This window comes from Nothobranchius furzeri, chromosome 10 (assembly GCF_043380555.1).
Source record: "Nothobranchius furzeri strain GRZ-AD chromosome 10, NfurGRZ-RIMD1, whole genome shotgun sequence".
Classification (NCBI taxonomy): Eukaryota; Metazoa; Chordata; class Actinopteri; order Cyprinodontiformes; family Nothobranchiidae; genus Nothobranchius; species Nothobranchius furzeri.
Window position 1 is genome coordinate 70,536,939 of NC_091750.1, and position 9,078 is coordinate 70,546,016.

At 40.5% G+C, this 9,078-nt stretch overlaps 1 long non-coding RNA gene across 1 annotated transcript; it reads left to right on the forward strand.

The window, feature by feature from the left end:
- The first annotated feature begins 2,256 nt into the window (after positions 1-2,256).
- On the forward strand, positions 2,257-4,099 carry LOC129164813 (uncharacterized). The gene is made up of 2 exons (XR_011521738.1): positions 2,257-2,634; positions 2,729-4,099. It is a non-coding gene; the product is annotated as an uncharacterized lncRNA (long non-coding RNA).
- The last annotated feature ends 4,979 nt before the right edge of the window (positions 4,100-9,078 follow it).

Here is a 9,078-nt window from a genome sequence, read left to right on the forward strand (position 1 = left end):
TACAGCTGGATCCTTGCATTGTATGGCCTGCACAGATCAGATGTGTACAACCACAGCATTATCAGAATGTGGCTCAGAGACAATGTGCATTACTGCTTCCATTATAGGTATTCCTCTCTGTTTGTTAGATGATACTTTACAGAAAAGAGCAAAAGTTGAACAGCATAGGTTACCAGTTTTATTATCAACAATAACAAAGTGCCCCTTGACTCTACAGCCACTTCATCAGGAACTACTACTGAAAGAATCTACAAGGGCTGTGCACCATCCCACCTGTGCCAAGTTACAGGCATGCAGAACTTTTCAGCCAACTTGGGTTTCTCAAGCGTCCATGCATCCGCTCTGTGCTGCAACTCTGAGAACTGCAACTCCCAAAGTCTTCCCAGTACGCATAACTGCAATGAGCTTGGACAAGTTTCTGATCGTGGACTATTAAATCTGTCATTTTCGTTACTAAAGCCTTCTTTCCTTGTGTTGTAGTGCCCCAACCTCAGCCATCTAACAACCTGCAGTGTTTGACTTGTGACCCTCAAACATCTAACTGTAGCACCATGGTAACGTGTTCAGGAGAGGAAAACAGCTGCTTGACAGCCACAGGTTGGTGTTCCTGTTAACTAGATCTCACACACTTGTATTCTTATGGAAAAACAACTCTACTCAGTGTCTAAACATTAGAAACAAAAACATGTAAATACCTTTCAATTGAAATGTGTTATCAAAACTAGCATTATTGATGGAAGCTGTCATTTTTTACAGTGCAAAATGGACCTACAACCTATCCAGTGCATGGCTGTGTGACTAAAAATACATGTGAAGCAGGTAAGAACCTGCAGAGTCTACCTTTCATGGAAAATCTTGGTAACATCACCAGTGGACTAAGCTGTTGCGGACAAACTGGGTGTAACTCTTGGACACCAAATCCTCCATCATCAACGCCTTCACCTACCGATTCAGTTACAACTTCATCTCCTGCACCAACTACAACCAACAACACAGGTATCTGCTCCTGTTTGTACTTTTCCCGTACTTTTACTATGTTTACACATACAAAAGTAGGGATGAAGCGATATATCGATCGGCTGAAATCAGAAATGTGGTCTCGAGTCACATGACTTGGACTCAAGTCAGACCCGAGTCGTTATTTTAATGACTTCTGACTTGACTTGATGAAATCTATAAAGACTTACGACTTGACTTGGACTTTAACGCCAATGACTTGTGACTTGAATCGACTTGCATCTGTTGACTCTGCTGACTTCAGCATATTTGATATTTTAGCACAAAAGTGGCACGACATGGAAAATAATCATAAATCATTCTTGGTTCTGGGTTTGATTTACTGCTAAATGCAGCAGCACTTTGTTTATAATCTATTTCAGTTGCACTTTCTGCTTGTTTGAGCAAACAAACGAAGCTTTAAGAAGCTTTATTTCTGGAATTTATTTATTATCATTGTCATTAAATTAAGTTGGACAAATGACTTGATTATGGCTTGAAATTTAAAGTTAAGGACTTGGACTTGACTTAGACTTACACATTATTGACTTTGAACTCGACTAGGACTTGGTTGTCTTTGACTTGGACTTGACTCGAGACTTGATTGGAAATATTTGTGAATTCCTTGTGACTTGCAAGGAAGCGACTTGGTCACACCTCTGGCTGATATATAAGGCTGGTATTTACTGTTCTTGAAAGTTGGCATTGGCCGATATACCTCCTTAGTAAAACCGATTTCAAGTCAGGCACATTCCCAAACAGCCAGGTGCTGCTGCAGAATTTTATTTTTATGTAAATTCATAACCCAGAATGATATCTGCATAATAAATGCTCAAAAATATTTTCAACTCAATTGTCTTTTGATTTACCAGTTTTAATGTTTAATACTTGGTCAGTTAATTGATTTGTTTAATTAGCTTTAATTAGATGACCCATTTTAACACTGAGCCGTGCACAAAATACAGATTTAACAATTGGTTAAATTCAGTGTTCAAAAACTGGTTCAGCATCAGAATATTTGTGCATCAGTTGATGTTATTAGTGACATTTTAGCATGAAAATAAGGTGGAAAGCTTCCAGATGTCTAAATGAAAATTCGACCCCACATATCAGCCATTGGCTGACCATAGCCTCGACACACTGACATCGGTATCGGCAGCAGAAATACCGAAACCGCTCAACCTCAACACAAAAGTAACAGTTATAATGTAAAGAAACCCTTCAAAATAACCACTTCTGTTGTTTCTTCTGACTACAGCTGGATCCTTGCATTGTATGGCCTGCACAGATCAGACGTGTACAACCACAGCATTATCAGAATGTGGCTCAGAGACAATGTGCATTACTGCTTCCATTATAGGTATTCCTCTCTGTTTGTTAGATGATACTTTACAGAAAAGAGCAAAAGTTGAACAGCATAGGTTACCAGTTTTATTATCAACAATAACAAAGTGCCCCTTGACTCTACAGCCACTTCATCAGGAACTACTACTGAAAGAATCTACAAGGGCTGTGCACCATCCCACCTGTGCCAAGTTACAGGCATGCAGAACTTTTCAGCCAACTTGGGTTTCTCAAGCGTCCATGCATCCGCTCTGTGCTGCAACTCTGAGAACTGCAACTCCCAAAGTCTTCCCAGTACGCATAACTGCAATGAGCTCGGACAAGGTTCTGATCGTGGACTATTAAACCTGTCATTTTCTTTTCTAAAGTCTTTTTCCTTGTGTTGTAGTGCCCCAACCTCAGCCATTCAACAAACTGCAGTGTTTGACTTGTGACCCTCAAACATCTAACTGTAGCACCATGGTAACGTGTTCAGGAGAGGAAAACAGCTGCTTGACAGCCACAGGTTGGTGTTCCTGTTAACTAGATCTCACACACTTGTATTCTCATGGAAAAACAACTCTACTCAGTGTCTAAACATTAGAAACAAAAACATGTAAATGTCTTTAAACTGAAATGTATTAACAAAACTGGGGTTATTGATGGAAGCTTATTTTTTTACAGTGCAATCTGGATCTAAAACCAATCCAGTGCATGGCTGTGTGACTGAAATTACATGTAAAGCAGGTAAAAACCTGCAGAGTCTACCTTTCATGGAAAATCTTGGTCACATCCCCAGTGGACTAAGCTGTTGTGGACAAAGTGGGTGTAACCGTAAAACAACAAATCCTCCATCATCATCAACAGCACCAGCTGAAACTCCTTTAGTGTCATCTCAGAGACCAGTAGTTCCAACCACTACATCAGCTAGACCAACAACAGGAAATGGTAAATCAACCACTCCATTGTCTTCACCCATGATTCTTGCACAAGGAGGAGCAACTACAACTACACTAACACAACAAACAACTAAGAGTAATGCCAATAGAGTCATTTTTGACACTATTAATTTGCTTCTTGTGCTATTTATCTTTTTCTTATAAATAACTCTAGTAGTGTATAACAACAGTGGAGAAGTCACTGTACCATAAAAGCATATTTAAAATGGTCTAAATGGGGATTGAGCACATAAAAGCAGTTCTTTGTGATTCATTTATATTAACATTTTAATTTAAAGCCATTAATTTAAATAATATTTAAGAAATTAATTGAAAAACTACCATTATGCTCTGCATTTCTTCTATACTGTATGCTGTCATTCAATGCTATAAATAAAGATTTCAAAATTGTATGCATTTCTTTTAATTAAGCGCTTGTAAAATACAAAAACATCACATTTCTTTTTATTCTGTTAAATCTGTTTTTTTTTTGTCCAGATTACTCCCAGGTTTTGCAAAATAACACAAACAGGAAAGGTTGAAAGTCATTGTGAGATGTTTTAGAGTGATTTATTTATTATTTATGAACCACCGATTATAATGATCTAACCATTAACTGTTAGGCCTGATTCAAAAGTCAAATTTAAACAATTTTACAAAACTTTTTGAGGAAAGGTTTCTAGGATTCACTCGTTATCTATTTTATCATAGTTCTATTTTGGCGTTATGTTCTGGTATTTAACCTTGTCTTTGTTTTAAAAACCACCGATGGTTCCCAAGTAATATCAGTTGTACTGTCATTTTCAACTTCAAGCTATTTAAAATAAAAATTATACACCATATTGCATTTGATTTGTTTTCATTTGTTCTAAACTATGGCTACATTTGCTAGTCAAAGCGTCTGGTTTGTTGACAGAGTTTTTGTGTTTTTCTAATTTTCTAAAATTTCTATTTTCATTGCAACGATTCATGGGTCAGATTTTAGTTAATTAAACTGACATTTATCACTAAATGATCAAACACCACAACAAAAAAAAAAGAGTAAAAATTCAGCCAGTGTTAAAAAAGTTTTTAGCTCACTATCTGTGCCAGGGTGGTGGTTGAGCCTGGCAAGGCCCCAGGGATCTTGTGGTTCTGGCAGTTGCAAGCTGGATGGGGGACAGTCGGGAACCTGCGCCCCCAGTTAATGTTGTAGCCTCTGCTGCGCCTCTCCCCTCAGGCATACAACAACAGAGATTTGGGGGTTAAGGCCTGGCAAGGGCAAGGAGGTTAAACGTGTAGGGCTGCAAAACAGTGGCCTCGTCCTTTGGCTTCCGGCTTCCACCAATCAGCGCGGGGCTATAACGCGTCAAATATTGGTGTGTCTGCAGAGCCGGAAAACTCCTCGGTCTCCTCTCGTGTTTACAGTCAGATCTCTGAAACAAACAAAGCTAGGTTTATGAAACTCATGTCACAAGGTTGACTAGTTGTGCTAAATAAGGATTCATGTGTTGCAAATGTTAAACCCTATGAAGTTGGTGAAATCTTAGCATGAAAATCAAATCTGCCATATTTGAACATGTGCCATAAACAAGTAAAAGAAATTATTAATATTTGTTGGTAAATTCAGTTGTTTTTTAGACATAATCTTAACATTCATGTTTGTTCTGTGTGGGTTAGGGTTAATTATTAGAAATTATTATAGAACACCAGAAATAACAGAGTATATGTGAAAATATTTCTAAATATTGTAATGATCCATAAGGACTTTTAGTGCTTGCTGTTGTAGCCTTATGTTACTTTTCCTTTGTCGCTTTGCTGGTTGAAAAGTGAAAATGAAACTGGTGATGCTGGTTTATCTCATAATGTCAGTGTGTAGAGATCCCACCTCAGAGTACAGAGTGTCAGCTGGAGTCTCTGAGCCACCATCAACTCTCCCTGTGACAGGGTGTGGAGTCATTTGTGGAGCATCCTTGCCAGCATCAGCTCCGCCTGGATTGGGAGGGTCCCCCGATCCCTGCAGGGTCTGAGCTGTCGAGGCCACAGAGGCTCTGTGGACATCACTGATCTTAGAGATGCTGGTTTCTCCCATCAGTCCGAAGCACGAGCGGCCAACACCTGAAAGAGAGATGACACGAGCACAAGATAGAGCACGCAGCTCTGGCACTGAGTCAAAACCCTGTGAAAGATGTTGAAAAGCTTTTGGGTCAAAAGGGTTCAAGATCATCCCGCTGACAGCAGGATGCTGGACCTGAAGACTGACAAGGTCATTTACAGAAAAGCCAAGTTGAACAGACACAAACCCTTCAGGTGGTTTTAAGATGGGGTCATCAGGGGGCCACAAGGGGTTCAGGGCCCATGATGTGTCCACCATCTCACCCCGAGAGGCAAGCTGGTCTGTACAAGCGATGAAATGGCTGTTGAGGAAGTTCTCTGGCGGAAGTTGAGTGTCAAAGCTGAGATTCTGGCCATCCATGTAACTGGTGAGGTGTTCACCTCCACATGGTGGAAAGAGAAAGATTATTGCAATCAGGATAACTTAACACAAGCTGTTGTTAGTCTCGGTCGACTACTGAGGTAGGAGCTTCAGCTATGTTAGAGAAATCAGCAGACTGTGACTGTAATGGTAGCTGAATCTGTGGTGGCAAAAGTTCTGAACCAGGTGGTGAACATGGTGTCCCCACCTGCTCAGAGCTACCAACCGTGAGACAGTGGAGGTCCGTAGGCAGGGCCGCAGTCAAAGGCAGGTCCCCCTCTGACCAGAGCTCTCCCTTTTCCTCATCAATGAAAGCATTAATGCGGCTCAGAAAGTCCATGCCAAGGGTGAAAGCCATCCTTGCATGGTCAGAGATGTAAATCAGGTGTGTCAGAGTCACGGGACCGAGTGATATCTGGAGATCGAACCTAGCAGACAAGATTAAGTCATGAGAGGATGTCCTGTCAATTACAGAACATGATGTGATTTCTGAGGGCCTGACCCCCCTCCACAAGAAATGCAAATGCGATCGAACATGGCTCGTGTTACCAGTGTAAAGTCTGAACTTGTGTCAAGAAGTGCGTCGCAGAATAGATTCTGGGTCAGCTTGACTGACACCAGTGATTTACCACCTTTCTCCTAGGGCACTAGGTGTCCTCCTGGCTGGCTCGCCAATTATGTAGGGTTAATTACATACTAGAATCAAAACTGTTGCTATTCAGTTTGAGATTCTGAGAAGGACCGAGCATATTAGCATATGAGCTTATATCATGTATAAATATCCAAGATACTTATATAATCAATAGAAGCTCATACAACAATTCACTTGGTCTATTTTTAATCCAAAGATTACTGTTTAATTTAAGATAATTAAATTTAATAGCAAAAGTTTATTTTGAATCAGAAGCTAGGAATCTTTGCTTTTCAATAACCAGAAATATTATACCTTTCTGTGTTTCATTTCAATAATGAGGCAAGTTTAAAAATGAAGAATTTTATTACTAACAATTTTTTAACTTTAAGATTTGAATGACACTTCATGGATGACAATGTGATGACAATTTTTAACAGCTTTGATATTAAACTTGTTTTAAAAGCAAACCTGTGGCTGGATGAAAGCTAAATTGACAATATGAGTTTGGATGTGTGAATGGAATTCTCAGATTTCTTTCAGAGAGAGGAAAGTGTTCTGAGCTGGAAATGATGTTTTGTGGCTACCTGAGTCGTTCACTTAGAGAAAACAGCATCAAACACATTCCTGTGTGCTACCTCACCCAAACAGGAGACCCTCTTTGTGGATCCGGAGATCTGGAGGATGGTGTCCATCCAGGGTACTCGGTCCCGTAGAGAAGACGCGAGTGAACCGATCCTCTGGTTAATGGGCAATTTTATAATTAATTCACTACACCCAATGAGTAATCTAAAAAGTACCTTGATGGAGAACACTAACACTTTAGCACGGGTTAGAAATTATAGTTGTTAAACTTTTTCATCCAGAGATGTCCCGGGTACACAGCGTCGAGCGTTTGGCTTAACTCTGAAGAAGTTTCTCATCTTAACTTAACTCAGAAATCAATAACTTCTGGACGGAGTTTTTCGTCAGCTGGTTACAGTTTACGTTTATTCTTAGCTATTCTTGTCGGCGTGGCAGAACAGCTTGGCAGAGGGTCAGGGCGGCCGTTCCCGTCTCCTCAGGATGGTGTTGGTTCAAGAACTGACGTGAAAGCTCCATGCCGTCGTTCTTTTTTTAAAACACAGAAACAGTTTCGTTACCTGTTTTTCCGCTACGTTTCGTCTGCGGCTGCAGACTTCCTCAGGCTGACGCTGATGGTGGCGTCACTTCCTTCTCCGTTTATCCGCGGGCAGCAGAGGACGTTGTCGCCCTCTGCTGCCCGCTCTCCCCTCTCCGATGATGCAGTCCCATGCGCGGTCCAACGTGTAAACTCCATCGTCCCTGTTCATGGTCCCACATCCACGTCTCCTTATCTCGATTGCTTCTTTTATCCATCTTTTGTATTTTTGTTGTTCGGTGTCTATGATCCTTGTGTTGTCCCAGTCCATTATATGGTTTTCTCTTATGCAGTGATCTGTTACGGCTGACTTCTTTGTTGTACTTTCTGCTTCTTCTTTTGCTGCTCTTGTGTGTTTTTGATTTGCCTCTTTCTCGCACTCCTTTCTATGTTCTATTGTTCGTGTGTTGAGTTGGCGTCCCGTTTCTCCTATGTATGTTTTATTGCAAAGTTTGCATGGGATTTCGTAAATGACTCCACATTTAAGTCCAGCTGATATTTTGTCTTTTGGGTGTACTAGTCTGTTTCTAACTGTTGTGTATGGTTTTGTTGGTGTGTTTATGTTGTGTTTTTTCATTGTTGCTCTTATTTTTTCTGTTATGCCTCTGATGTATGGTAGGGTTATCACTGGTTTTGGTTCTTGTCTTTCTGGGTTTCTGGTTCTTTGCTTAGGTTGTTCTTTTCTTTCGGTTTTTGTTTGCCGTTTGCCTTTGTTTATTGCCCATGTCGGGTATCCGCAGGTCTTTAAAGCGTGTTGTATGTGTTCGTCCTCTTGTTTACGGTCTCTTTCTTCTATTATTATGTTTGTTCGATGATATAGTGTTCTGATTACTGACATTTTGTGTATGGTGGGGTGTTCTGATGTCCATAATAGATATTGGTCTGTGTGTGTTGGTTTCCTATATGTGTTTATGTTTAGGGTCCCGTCGGTCTGCCTGCTTATTTTCATATCCATAAATGCTATGCTGCCTTCTGTTTCTCACTCATAAGTGAATTTTATGCTGCCTGTGTCGTCAATGTTATTCAAGTGTTGTGTTAGTGTTTCTGTTTGTCCTTTTGGTATGATTTCCAGTATGTCGTCTACGTAGCGTTTCCATAGTTTTATTTTGCAGTTTGGGGGGGGGGCAGTGGCTATGGCTTTTTGCTCTAGGTCTTCCATGAAAAACTCGCACAGGGTGGCTGATAACGGGTTACCCATGGCGAAGCCTTCCAGTTGTTTGTATATTGTGTTGTCATATGTGAAGTAAGTGGAGTTAGCTACCAGTTCTATCAGTTGTGCTATGTCGTCTGCTGTGAGGTTTGTTCTTTTGTGTAAAGTCTTGTCCTGTCTGATTCTGTTAACTACTACGTCTATGGTTTTTTGGGTTGGTGTTTTTGTGAACAGGGAAGGATCTGACGTCATGTGAGATGAGTATGTCGTTGTCTTCTATTGTAATCTCCTTTAGTTCTTTTGCCAGTTCTATGCTGTTTTTGCAGTGTTGATCTGTGTTACCTAATAACGGGCTGATGATTTTGCTGATATCGCTTGCCATATTGTATGATGGTGTACCTATGCTGTCAACTATTGGTCTAAGTG